The sequence below is a fragment of the Globicephala melas genome, chromosome 19 (assembly GCF_963455315.2).
Source record: "Globicephala melas chromosome 19, mGloMel1.2, whole genome shotgun sequence".
In the NCBI taxonomy this organism is placed as follows: domain Eukaryota; kingdom Metazoa; phylum Chordata; class Mammalia; order Artiodactyla; family Delphinidae; genus Globicephala; species Globicephala melas.
Window position 1 is genome coordinate 15,347,444 of NC_083332.1, and position 14,098 is coordinate 15,361,541.

Genomic DNA, 14,098 nt, shown 5'->3' on the forward strand with positions numbered 1-14,098 from the left:
AATGCAGAGACACCATCACTGAATAAAGCAGCTTATTAGTACAGCAAAACAGAAGTCATCACAAGTTTCTATCTCCCTAAATTCCTGACTTGTGCATCCAACTGTCTACCTGAATATGCACTTAGATGATGGACCAGTAGATATGTCACAATTAACGAGTCCAAAAGAAAACTCTTGATCTCCCAAAATTCCTGAAGTCTTCCTATCTCAGTAAATGGTAACTCATCCTCTTCTAGTTAAAGAGTCATCAACAACTCCTCTTTCTCTCATAACCAACATAAAATAAGTCAATCTTGTCAGCTGTTCCTTTAAAATATCTTAAGAATCTGACTGTGTGTCACTAAGTACAATTACTACCTACTGCAATAGCCTCCCATTAATCCCCTCTACCATGTTTTCTTTATAGCAGCCAAACCGTAATTCTGATCTTTTCACTCCTCACCTCAAACCCCCCTGCTTTTTTCCCCAAATATTTCATTTTTATTAGAGTATTTTTTTTGGGTAGTAGAGCATATTACAATCTCAATTATCCTAACAGGCTTTTTAAAGGAAAGCAGCTCTGGGTCGTCCCTGGTGGTGCAGTAGTTAAGACTCCAAGCTCCCAACGCAGGGGGCCTGGGTTCGATCCCTGGTCAGGGAACTAGATCCCACATGCATGCCGCAACTAAGAGTTCACATGCCACAACTAAAGAGCCGGCAAGCTGCCAACTAAGGAGCTCACGAGCAGTGCTGCAACTAAGGAGGACACGAGCTGCAACTAAGGAGCCGGTGAGCCACAACTAAGAACTGGCACAACCAAATAAATAATAAATATTAAAAAAAAAAAAAAAAGAACCCAGAATTCTTTCAGGTTCACATGCCTGGGAGGAGCAGGGGGAAAAAAAAAAGGAAAGCAGTTCTATCTGACAAGGAGAGAAGAACCAATGTTTAGAGAATGGTTATTAAGCAGAGAGGAGTAGAGTAACTCTTCCTCCATATGTCAGCAAACTTGAATACACTCAGCTTTGATACCTTGCCAACTTGCAAAGCATCTAATGGTGGCTTGAGCCACAAGGGATAAATGAATTATGGTATTTAACAATATTTACTGCTTGACTACTGGCTTCATACAATTTGGTGATTTACCTCAAAACCCTTTGGTCTCCCAAAATCACTCAGAATAAAGGCCAAAGTCTATGATTTGGCCTGTTAACCTAACCGAATCTATTCTTATTTCCTTTGTTCACTCTGCTCCAGCCCACTGCCCTGATCATTATTTCTTGAACAGCACGCTTCAGCCTCAGGGTTTTTAAGATTTTGCTCGTTTTGGCCGAATGCTCTTCCACCAAATACTGCACGTCCCACTCTCATACTCTTAAATGCCATCCTCTTAATGAGACCTTTCCTTGACCAACTTCTTTAAAATTATAACCCCCCAACTTGCCCTCTCTATGCCAGTTTTCCTTGCTTTACTCTTCTGCACAGGACTCACCACCAACTGACAGAATATATCTTTTACCTATTTATTCATAGTCTGTCTTCCCCAATTTGAATATAGGCCTCAAGAGGGAGGAATTTTTGGGCTTCTCTGGTGGCGCAGTGGTTGAGAGTCCGCCTGCCGATGCAGGGGACACGGGTTCGTGCCCTGGTCCGGGAAGATCCCACATGCCACGGAGCGGCTAGGCCCGTGAGCCATGGCCGCTGAGCCTGTGCGTCCAGAGCCTGTGCTCCGCAACGGGAGAGGCCACAACAGTGAGAGGCCTGCGTACCGCCAAAAAAAAAAAAAAAAAAAAAAAAGAAGAATTTTTTACTGCTTTGATCACTGACATTTCCCTAGTAACTGAACTGGTGCCAAATTCAAATCATTCAGTAAATACTTATTGAATATACGAATATACTACGTTGGTAGAAATGTAAATTGGTTTACTTCTCTTGAGAACAATGTGCCTATTTCTATCAAATCTATAAAAAAACATAACTTTGACCCAGCACTTCCACTTAGAGTAAATTATGATGTAACTATATCTGCACATCTCTGCAAAGCAATATAAACAAGTATATGCACTTACATCTTCAATTGCATAAGCCTGGAAACAACCTAAATGTCCATTAGTACGAGACAGGTTAAACAAATTAAATGTTGATACAGAAAAAAAGAAAACTATGTACACAATAGAATACATACCACCATTTACATGAAAAGGAAAACTGAGGGCTTATATATATTCATATTTGCAGCACAGATACATAATATAGGCTGGTTTATTCGTAGACTACCTCAAGAAGGATACATGTGAAACTCTTAAAAGTGACTGCATCTTTGAAAAAGAATTACAGGACTCAGGGTCAGAACAGCAGACTTTTTCACTGTATACCTGATGTTCAAAAATTTTTACAAATTCACGTATTACATTAAAAAACAAATACAGACTCATACATCCATACACACACACACACAGCAGACAGGCAGAATTGACTTCTAAGGCAAAAACTTCTGAAAGAGGTACATGGGGGCAGAAGGGAGTGAGGCAGGAGTTTGTTGATGTATAATGGGGGCGCTGGATAAGAAGACAACAGGAAGTGTGATTACAGATGTAAAATATAATGCTGAGGCATTTAACCACTAAAAGAATTAGAGAAATTGGTAAGTAATAAAAAGGAACCTAAATATCAGATAATATATAAAGACTTAAGACATATAAAAGAATGCACAAAGGAGTCTATACACATCAGGGGATATGAGACTGAGGGCATCATGAAAGAGAGAACAATGACACAGAGGCAGTACAAATGACGTGCGAAGTGCTGACATGCAGAATAAAGGTAAGAGGGGAACCTGGTCCTCTAGCATCTGATTAAAGGAGTAGACTACTAAAAGAAAAAATGACTGGAAATATCTTTCAGGTTTCTAAAGAATTCATATCAAGTGATATTCTAAGACTAGGGCCTGTAAGAAAACATCCTTAAAAGCATTTCAGAGGTGGCAATGCCGACTGAACAACTGTGACCTGCCTGGTTGTGATGCACTCACCTGGACAAATTTCCTTTACACTTCTTTCTCCACCATCCACAGTTCGTCTTCTTGCTTCAACAGAGGATCACATACAGCTTGGCCAGCTTATAACCTGCTATTGGGGAAATGACACAGCACTAGAATGTTAATGCTGGAGCCAAAGTTCTGTCCTAGAACTCAGGCTGAGCCCTGGGGCCTCCTGGCCTTCTGAAGGATGAGGAAGGTGCAGTCTCCAGGAATGCACAAGGAAGCGACCCTGTGAAAAAGAACAAAGTAATGACTTTTTGTCTTAGAAATTAAAGCACACACAACTATATGAGCAAAGGGACTATTTGGGTCCTGAATTTCAAAGCCATACACTCACTCAACCTTTTAAGGCTCCACACATCCAGAAATGGAGGAAGAAAGAGGGAATGTATTTTGAAAATTTGACCTACATAGGAAAAGCTGTTCATACCTTACATGACTGGCTGCTACTGTTCTCTAGCACCACATTCCTATGTAGGCTCCTAAGTGGATTTTAACTGTGGCCCTTATTCCTGGATGAAATTCAATACTCATATCTATGACTATAACAACATACACCTAACATAACTAAGCCACATGGATAAAGTTGTTCTTGACAGTATTCAGGAATAAAAACTTAAGTTTTCCTGGAGTCCTAATATTTACTTTGTTAGCAATATCCTCTGAAAGAAACTATATACTAAAAATGTCCTGTAAATATATGTTCATCCACACATTCAAAAAAACGTTTTTAAGAACATTATTGGGACAATGGACAAAATTTGAACATGGATTTTGAATTAAACAATAGTATTGGCATTACATTTTCTGATTTTGATTACTGTACCATGGTTATGTATAAGAATGTCCTTGTTCTTAGAGAATTTATGCTGAAGTATTTGCAGATAAAGGGAGCATGTATACAACTTAGTCTCAAATAGTTCAGAAGAAAAATGTACACACATATTTGGAGAATAAGAGAAGGAAAAATAAAGCAATAAAAAAGTAAATGATTGGTGAATTTCGGTAAAGGGTATATGGGACTTTTCTGCACATATACCCTTCTCTAGAAAAGGTACATGCAACTTTTCTGTAAAGTTGAAATCATTAAAAAAAAAAAGCAAAATCCTAAGTTACTACTTATACACTCTATCTACTATGTGTTGAAAAAGCTTGGTCACCAGCTTGTACTGGGGTGTGGCAGATGGAAGGCTTAGAGCCTGCTTTAAACAGTAATGTACACAGAGATAAACATGAGAGAGCGAGTTGCCTAGAAACAGCCTGCAAAAGGAGATCAAATTTGATCTTCTGGACATTCAGAGTGTCAAGTTTCTGAGGATCATGCAGGCAAGTATATCCATTACACAACTGCATATATAAATTAGGAGCTCAGAACAGCCTAGAATGGAAATGGGAATTTGTCAGTTGTCAGAATATCACTGCTGTTGAAGACAGGTGGAATACTACTGTGACTGCTTATAGAGAACATACACAGTCCGTGAAGATGGTCAAGGATGGAATCCTAGGAACACCAAAGGTCAAGGACACAAGGAAAGGTTTCACAGGAGCATGGTGGCTGTTTAGTTTCAATCTTTCAAATACTTTTCCTGAAAACCATATAAAACATCAAAAATAATGGGGTAATGGGGAGGGTGGAACAAGGGGGCAAGAAGCTAATCCATACACTACATCTGTAGTGAAACTAGTAGAGAGAATTTATGTTAACTAAATTATTTGTAAGTGCGGACCAAAAACCCAAAATTTATGTTAACTAAATTATTTGTAAGTGCGGACCAAAAACCCAAAATAGCCGAAGTGGTACAGGAACCACAATAGTGTAATAGGTGTAGCAAGAAAGACTAGATAATGGCGAGAAGTCTTTGAGGTAACAGATCTCAGAAATAACTAGCAAATATTCATTCTCAGAATGAGGGATTCACCCTGAGTGAGAACTGTTGTAATGAAGTCTAATTATGAACAAAACTAGCCACAAAAGAAAAGACAAACCCCCAAACTCCATGTACCTCTGCCAAAGCGAAAGCCAAACAGGAGGCCTAAAGAAGTTACAAAGAAGCCAGGAAGAACTCAAAACGCTGAGGGAGATTCTCAGGACTTAAATAGTTCAGAAATCTGCAGCTAGTATTTCCTTACAAAACGAGTAGACCTTACCCTAAGACGGAACTAATGAAAGCAAGACCTAGATTAAACAGAAAGAGACTGCAGGGGAAGCAGAAAGAGCAGGCTTAAAAAGTACTTGGGGGCTTCCCTGGTGGTGCAGTGGTTGAGAATCCTCCTGCCAATGCAGGGGATATGGGTTCGAGCCCTGGTCCGGGAAGATCCCACATGCTGCGGAGCAACTAAGCCCATGCGCCACAACTACTGAGCCTGCGCTCTAGAGCCCGCTCGCCACAACTACTGAAGCCCCTGCGCCTAGAGCCCTTGCTCCGCAACAAGAGAAGCCACCATAGTGAGAAGCCTGTGCACCACAACGAAGAGTAGCCCCCGCTCGCCACAACTAGAGAAAGCCCATGCACAGCAACGAAGACCCAACACAGCCAAAAATAAAATAATAAATAAATTTATATATTAAAAAATACAAAGCAGGGCTTCCCTGGTGGTGCAGTGGTTGAGAGTCCGCCTGCCGATGCAAGGGACACGGGTTCGTGCCCCGGTCCGGGAAGATCCCACATGCCGCGGAGCAGCTATGCCCGTGAGCCATGGCCGCTGAGCCTGCGCGTCCGGAGTCTGTGCTCCGCAACGGGAGAGGCCACAACAATGAGAGGCGCGGGTACCGCATTTAAAAAAAAAAAAAAAAAAAAAAAAGCAAATGCATCATCCTGGAAGGCAAGTACTATGAAGATTTATGGGAAACAGAGAGATGGAGATAAAAGTCGGCCTCAACCAGGTTATGGTCATCTAGCCAGAGAAGGTGTGGAAGCCCTCTGCTTTTATACACTAGAAGAAGCACATGAGCTTTGAAGTATAGAATGCTACTATGTTTCCTTTTTCCTGGTACTTGTCTATGAATATCTACCTCATACAAACATGAGAAACACAAAATATTTTGTCTGTGTCCATACAAGGATGCTTTAAAGAAAACAGTGGCAATGAACACCATAATTTTCCAACAGTTAAACTCACCTGAAAATACTGCCACAAGTAGATAAAAAATGAAACACAATGTAACGAAATTAATTTTTTAAAAAAGACATAAAAACTTTAAGAAGCAAGCAAAGCTATAAAAAGAACACAAAAGATAAATGGAGAAACTGATTTAAGCAATGGTCACCCAAAAGGAGGAAATGGAAAGAAAATAGCAGTGGACATCTTATTTTTGTTATATTTGACTTTTTTTAAGACTGCAGCTATCAGAGAGTTTAGAGGGATTTTTATTTCCTTGATTAATGTGATCTTTCCTGGTTGTTGTATCTGAGGCATAACAGTGGTCTCAGCCTTAAACGTTTTGTTTCTACTCACATCCCCAGAGACCCAGGCAGCATGGGTAATTTATACATATATAGGTAATCATAATCTATATCTGACCACAAAAGCCAGCATCTTATCTAATGCAAAAATATTGAAGGCATTTCTATTATTAAACTCTAAATAAAGATAAGGACGCCCACTGCCTCATTTAAAAATATAACTATAAACAATAATTCTGTAAATTAAGCAGGGAATAAAATTAACTTATAGAAATCAACAAACTTTGGGACTTCCCTAGTGGTGCAGTGGTTAAGAATCCGCCTGCCAATGCAGGGGACACGGGTTTGAACCCTGGTCCGGGAAGATCCCACATGCCACGGAGAAACTAAGCCCGTGCACAACTACTGAGCCTGCGCTCTAGAGCCTGCGTGCCTCAACTATTGAAGCCCATGCACCTAGAGGCCATGCTCCGCAACAAGAGAAGCCACCACAATGAGAGGCCCGCGCACCGCAACGAAGAGTAGCCCCCATCACCGCAACTACAGAAAGCCCACAAACAGTAACGAAGACCCAACACAGCCAAAAATAAATAAATAAATTTATATATATAAAAAAGAAACCAACAAGCTTTATATATAGCACAATGACTCCATTCATAACAGCAATATAAAAAATAAAGTACTTAGGAATAAACTTAGTAAAAAGTGTCTAAAACCTATATGAAGAAAATATTAAAACACTCTAGGGCTTCCCTGGTGGCACAGTGGTTGAGAGTCCGCCTGCCGATGCAGGGGACACGAGTTCGTGCCCCGGTCTGGGAAGATGCCACATGCCGCGGAACGGCTAGGCCCATGAGCCATGGCCGCTGAGCCTGCGCGTCTCGAGTCTGTGCTCCGCAACGGGAGAGGCCACGACAGTGAGAGGCCTGCTTACCGCAAACAAACAAAAAACCACTCTAGAAGACCCAAAAGTAAACTGGAATATATACAACACATATCATGTACATAGACAAGAATATTTAACATTATAAAGATCTAATGTCCCTTCTGCTAAATTATTTTACAAAATTTAATGCAATATCAGTAAGTTTTTTTCTAGAACCAGACAAGCTGATTTTAAAGTTTACACAGAAAAATAAACAAGAATTAGGAAACTGAAAAAAAACAAGCAATAAGAGAATAGCTATAATAGATATTAAAACAAAATTATAAAGCATCCATACCAAAAAGATAAATATTGGTACACGAATATAGGCTGGAAGATGGATGAGAATATAAAGTCCAGAAATAGACCAGAAACACGAGAATTTAGTATATGATCAAAATGGAATCTTAAAATAGTAGAGTTAAGGCCTTTTAATAAATGGTGTTGGAAGAACTGGGTAGCCTATTGGAAAAACATAAACCTGGATGCAAACCTAAATATCATACACGAGGATATGAAAACCCATAGAAATTATAATCTTTTAAGGATTTGAAAGTATAGGTGAAACTTGGAGTGGGAAAGGCTTTCTATGACCATAAATGGAAAGACTGATAAATCTATTACATAAAAATAAAAACTTCCTGATTCCACATGGTTTAAAAAAACAAACCAATGTGAACAATATCAAAACACAAATTTAAAACTTGGAAAAAAAACTCCAACTCATTTCACATAGGGCTAACCTTTCTAATGTAATTTAACAGCTCCTAGAAGAAAGAGACACCCCATAGTAAAAGGAGAAAAAGGATATGAACAGAGTTCCCAGATAAGTACATGTGGCCCTTAAACATATGGAAGATACTCAACCTCACCCATAATAGAGATGTAAATTAAACCTACATTGAGATACCAATTTTCACTCATTCCTTTGGCAAAAAAAAAAATGCAACTCTACATTGTGATAAGGTTCTAGGAGGAAAGGTGTTCTTGTAGATTGCTAATGGAAATGAAAGTACTTAGCCCTATGTGCAATTCTACTTGTAGCAATCTACTTTAGAGATAATCTTGCGTAAGTACAAAATGACACAGATGAAAAATTACTCATTACTGCAGTAACAGCAAAAGACTGGAAACAACCCAAATGTTCAAGAGCAGAATCAACTACGGTACATGCACACAATGGCATCTTATTTATAAGGCAGTTAAAAAGAAAAATATATATATAATGATTAATAAAGGATATCTCCAGGACGTATTGTTAAGTGAAGAAAGTGAGGAACACAGATGTACATAGTACATCTTTTATGTAAGGACAGTGGGGGATAGGAGGGAAGAATAAACATACACTAATGGCCCAACAAACAAAAAAAATCTACTTGAAGGATAAAGAAACAAAAAAACAAGAAACTATATTTAATTGGGACAGAGAAGAATGTGATGCAGGGGAGCAGAATGAGATATCTCTATGAGACAGTTTTTGTTGAATCACCGAAATGCATTATTTACTTTTTATATGATGAAATTGATTTTTTGAAAAAGCAATCCCTGAACTTGAAAACAAACTGAAACAAATGAACTCAACTGTACATTAACTTGGTAACATAATTCCTCAAAGAAAGGATTTATTTCAAATGACTTTAGAACAGAGAACTTTGACTACACATCTTTCCTGGGATGCATTCTAAGGACAAAAACAGCTACAAAGAAAATTTTCACATGATACAATATGTTTATGGTTACTACTATCAACATTGTTATTTTTGAAACCATTTTTTTTATAGTGGAGGATAAAGCAAATAATCCTATACTTATATTAACCTGTTCCAAAATTTTTACTATAAAATACAATTAGGGGCTTCCCTGGTGGCACAGTGGTTGAGTCCGCCTGCCGATGCAGGGGACACGGGTTCGTGCCCCAGTCCGGGAGGATCCCACATGCCGCGGAGCGGCTGGGCCCAGGAGCCATGGCCGCTGAGCCTGCGCGTCCGGAGCCTGTGCTCCGCAACGGGAGAGGCCACAGCAGTGAGAGGCCCGCGTACCGGGGAAAAAAAAAACAATTAGGAGCTAAGTATGAGATAAAAATACTGAACCGTTTAAACTGAATTATAAATACTAATATGAACTCATGATTTTTCAAAATGGGTTTTCTAGTTCCATCTCTGAAATGGCCTTGAAACAATTACCTCTGCAGCAATAAAATAACATCCAGGAGCTTCCCTGGGTCTGCCCGCCAGTGCAGGGGACATGGGTTCGATCCCTCGTACGGGAGGATCCCATATGCCGCACAGAGGCTGGGCCTGTGCGCCATAGCTACTGAGCCTGCACTCTGGAGGCCACAAGCCACAACTGCTGAGCCCACACGCCACAACTACTGAGCTCCGCGCGCCTGGAGCCCCTGCTCTGCAACAGGAGAGGTCACCACGATGGGAGGCCCGCGCACCACGGCGAGGAGTGGCCCCCGCTCTCAGCAACTGGAAAAAGCCCACACACAGCAATGAAGTCAGTGAAGCTGAAAGAGGGGAGGGGAGGGGAGGGAGGGGATGGGGGGGAGAACGAACATTCAGCACCCAGATCTTGGTCTCCAATACCACTCTCCAGTAAAAGGAACCAGAGCTCCTTGAAGAAATAGCTAATTCCAAGTCTGGGAGGGAAGGTACAAGATGGGCCTGGAGTGCAAGATCGCTTTCAAAGTTAAATGGGGGCAAGTTAAAATGAGACTGGAGTTAGCATGAAGGAATGTCCACTGACTAAAACTGTGACAATATGACTATCAAAAAGAAAACTAGCTGCAGTTATTAGAGCACAACTTTAAAATGATGCTTAAAGAAAAAGTCAGGATAAATTTGTCACAATTTGAGGTAGCAATCAAATAAATGTAAAAGAAATGAAAAAACTAGAAAATCACTTTGCAACCTTGAAGAAATTATTGATTCAGCTAAGGATTATTTATTGGTGTTAAAACCATTCATTAAATGATTGATGGGGAATGGACATTTGTACCGTGCCAAATTATGAAACCATACAGATTACACTTTGGTCATAAAGGGGAAAATACAATCACTAATGGTGGACCAGTCATATATTTCTGTCCTGATGTTATGCAATTTGAAGATCACCTCTGATGTAATCTGACCCAAAACAGGTCACAATTAGGATTTTTAAAGAACATCATCAGAGGCTCTGAATTAGAACCATGAGAAAGTAACCATCATAGAAATCAAAGAACAAATCTCATGAAGGAGGCAGTGATGAATTTCTAAGGATGAATGTAACCTGAACAAAGAACTCTAACTTCCTCATTCCCATTACAAAAGAAAATGTAAAAAAAAAGCTTAAACATTGAAATTGAAAAAGAGCATCTGCATATCTGAATCTTTCAGAAAATTTTACCAGAAACAGTAAGAGTGAATGTACTGTTTCTGAGGAAATTTTTTGTCCCTTTCTGAATTTTCTAAAAATTTTTATTTTATATTGGAATATAGTTGATTAACAATGTGCTAGTTACAGGTGTATGGCAAAGTGATTTAGTTACACCCATGCAAGTATCCACTCTTTTTCAAATTCTTTTCCCATTTAGGTTATTATATTGATCTGAGTTCCCTGTGCTATACAGTAGGTCCTTGTTGGTTATCTATTTTAAATATAGTACTGTGTACATGTCAATCCAATTCCCAATCTACCCCCCCCCACACACACACACACTCTTTCCCTCTGGCAACCATAAATTCATTCTGAGTGTTTGCTTTGCAAATAAGTTCATTTGTATCATTTTTTAAAGATTCTGCCTATCATATATTTGTCTTTCTCTGTCTGACTTAACCTCACTTAGTATGATAATCTCCAGGTCCATCCACCTTGTTGCAAATGGCATTATTTCTGAGGAAGTAATATTCTGTAGATAGTAACAATAGTACTACTTAAAGTTTATCCAGTACTACTAAGTAATAAGGCACTATTTTTTAGAACTCCTCCATCTACACAACTACTCCGTGAATCAGATACTATTATTTTCTCTATAATACTGGATGAGAACCTGAGGCACAAGGGATTACCTGTCTAAGGTCACCAAGGTACAAAGTGGCAGAGGAAAGAGTCTGGTTCTATGGCCTACTTTTAAAAAAAAAGTACTTTGACTTTTGAATATATACTAAATTCATATAGTTAGGGGGGAAAAAAAAAAGAAAACATAGAAAGCTATTTGCCCTTGTCCTATCTATGCCAGTACCTCTACCCCCAACAGAGGTAGCCACTCTTACTAGTTTCTTGTGGATGTTGTTTCTTAAAGGAAACAAATACAAGTATATATTCTTATCTCTCCCCTTTCTTACTCTAAATGAAGCATACCATATATTCTGCATCTTACATTTTTCACTTAATATATTTCTGGAGTTATTTCAGTGTCAGTATACAGAAAGCTTCCTCCTCATTCTTTTATAGAGCTGCAAATTATTCTGTTGTATACATACATCATAATTTTATTGAACCAATCTCCTACTGATGGGCATGAATTGTTTCTAATCTTTTCCTATGTGAAACACTGCTGCAATGAACAACCTTGTACCTGTACAACTTCATGTAAATTCAGGTACATTTGAAGAATGAATTTCCATCTGTAAAATAAGTCAAAAAGAAAATACATTTGTAGTTATTATACATACTGCTCAATTGCCCTTCATAGGCCTGTTTCCTGCTAATACCAATACTATTTTAATTTCTGAGGATTTAAAATGTTACTGTTGGGGGAATTCCCTGGTGGCCCAGTGGTTAGGACTCTGCGCTTTCACTGCTGAGGGTGCCTGTTCAATACCTGGTTGGGTAACTAACATCACAAAAGCCCAGGGGAGTAGCAAAAAAAAAAGTAAAATGTTACTGTTGGGCTCCCACCTCCCCACACCCCAACTGCTTTCCTTTTTCAGAGTTTTACTAGCTATTCTAGCTTGTCTATTTTTCCATATGAAGTGCAGAATCAGCTTACCTAGGTCCAAAAAAAAAAACTGGATACTTTTATTGGGATAACATTAAATTAATAAATTTACTTAAATTAAATTTGCACACACTTTTTTAAGACGTCTTCCTATTGAAAAACACTGTATATTTGTTCTCTTATGTTATGCCCTTTAGCAGTATTTTAAAGTTCTTTTCCAATAGTTTTGCACAGTTCTTAAATTTATTCCTCAATTTTTAAAAAACTGTTCTTGTAAATAATGGTTTTCTTCTATTATACCTTCTAACTGGCTGTGGTTTGTCTATTTGAAGGCTACTGATTTGTAGATACTGATTTGGTCCCCAATTATTTACAATCACGTGAAGGATAACTGAAGGTGGATTCCTTACTTTTTCGTTACTTCACAAAATCCATACAACCTGGGAACACCTCCACGCATTTAGGAGTTAGGACAACTACTAGTCCAGCCTCATGTATAAACACTGAAAGAACTAAGTTTTTTTCAAAGAACGAGGATAACCGTGCCGAACCTAGAACCCCAAACCCTTGACTCCCCAGTCCTCGGCCTTCTGCACTATTTGACACTGCTTCTCAACATGTAAGACTGATATTTACTCTAAATTAACAGAAGACCTATTAAAGTACCCCGAAGATCAGAATATTTGAGACCGTTTGAAGCAGGCTCCCCATAACAAAAATTTCCTTTGAAATATTTTTGTTAAAAAAAAAAAACACGGCGATTTGCATTCTACCCCAATTAAAAACAAACGCGCTTTTATACAAAAGTCCATTTAAAAAGTATTTACCACTTAGCTTTTATATCACCCTTCAAATCTTCAAGTAAATTAGATGTTCCAGGAAGACGGCACCGTTATTATCAGCACTTTCGACACGGGAAGTGCCGCTCGGATGTTATTTTCTCAATGCTGGTTTCCTACATCTCTCTCTCTTAGAAACAACCATACACAATGCTGCACCCTCAGTTTCTCCCTCAATCTCAAACATCCGATCAAACTTGCGGTCAAACTCAGGGTCATGCACGCTCGAACCCTCCTCAGAGGCCCCCACCCCCACCCTACATGTAGGCCAGAAGCTCTTAAACCCACTCCCCACCCTCGCGCCGCACCCCAATAGATCTAGAATCCTTCTCTTCAACCTCCCAGACCCCATCGGCCCAAGACACCCACATCCCACCTCCTATTTTCGCGCCACGTGGATCCAGGGGCCGGACTGACCCGCGGACAAAGACCAAAATGTCCACTCGGTGCGCTGCGCCTGCGCACTCCGAGGCCGAGCGAGCACTCCCAGAAATCTCCGCGATGCGGCCCGCACGGTCACCGCGGCCAAGCGCAGGCTGGTATCTGATTACCTTCTATCTACAGCAACGCCGATTTTCCGGCCTTGGACTACATTTCCCTTAAGGCTTTGCTGGTCGACATTCTATGTCTCTCCGTCTGTCTTTCCCACGCGAACTTGGCGGCCTCTTCCTGTGATTATGATGCTCTCAGGGTGAGTACTTTTGCCTTGGAGGAAGATCAGCTCAAGCCTGGTGGAAGGTTTGGAGCCGGAACCCCACCCCGTCTTTGAAGCCTCCCGAGGGCAGCGTCAAACGGGCCAAGCCCGTACTCTGAGGTATGAGGACGCCATCTTCTCTGTAGCTGGTCTGGCTCTGGACTACATTTCCCAGAGTCCACAGCGGCCCAGCGTTACGTCTCTCTTGACGTCGTGGCGAGGTCGTTAGCTTCGCAGGGCCCCGGACGCGACCACGGGGAGGCAGAAGGTGAGGGGTCTGGGAGTCCGGGGCG

General features: G+C 40.1%; 2 protein-coding genes across 8 annotated transcripts in view; one reads left to right on the top strand and one right to left on the bottom strand.

The window, feature by feature from the left end:
* Positions 1-14,098, bottom strand: part of ZNF146 (zinc finger protein 146) — a 72,804-nt gene that overhangs the window by 9,749 nt on the left and 48,957 nt on the right. For 2 of the 7 annotated variants that reach the window (XM_060288857.2, XM_060288856.2), the window contains one exon: positions 3,011-3,248. The gene's annotated coding sequence lies outside the window, so the exon portion shown is untranslated. Of the gene's footprint in view, positions 1-3,010; positions 3,249-11,909; positions 11,959-13,099; positions 13,117-13,487; positions 13,630-13,662; positions 13,953-14,098 lie in introns of those variants that run through there. The other 5 variants (XM_030874762.3, XM_030874761.3, XM_030874760.3 and 2 more) reach the window with 5 other exon arrangements.
* Positions 14,047-14,098, top strand: part of LOC115862605 (zinc finger protein 565) — a 32,330-nt gene continuing 32,278 nt past the window's right edge. Inside the window, exon 1 of the mRNA XM_030874653.2 lies at positions 14,047-14,073. The gene's annotated coding sequence lies outside the window, so the exon portion shown is untranslated. The remainder of the gene's footprint in view (positions 14,074-14,098) is intronic.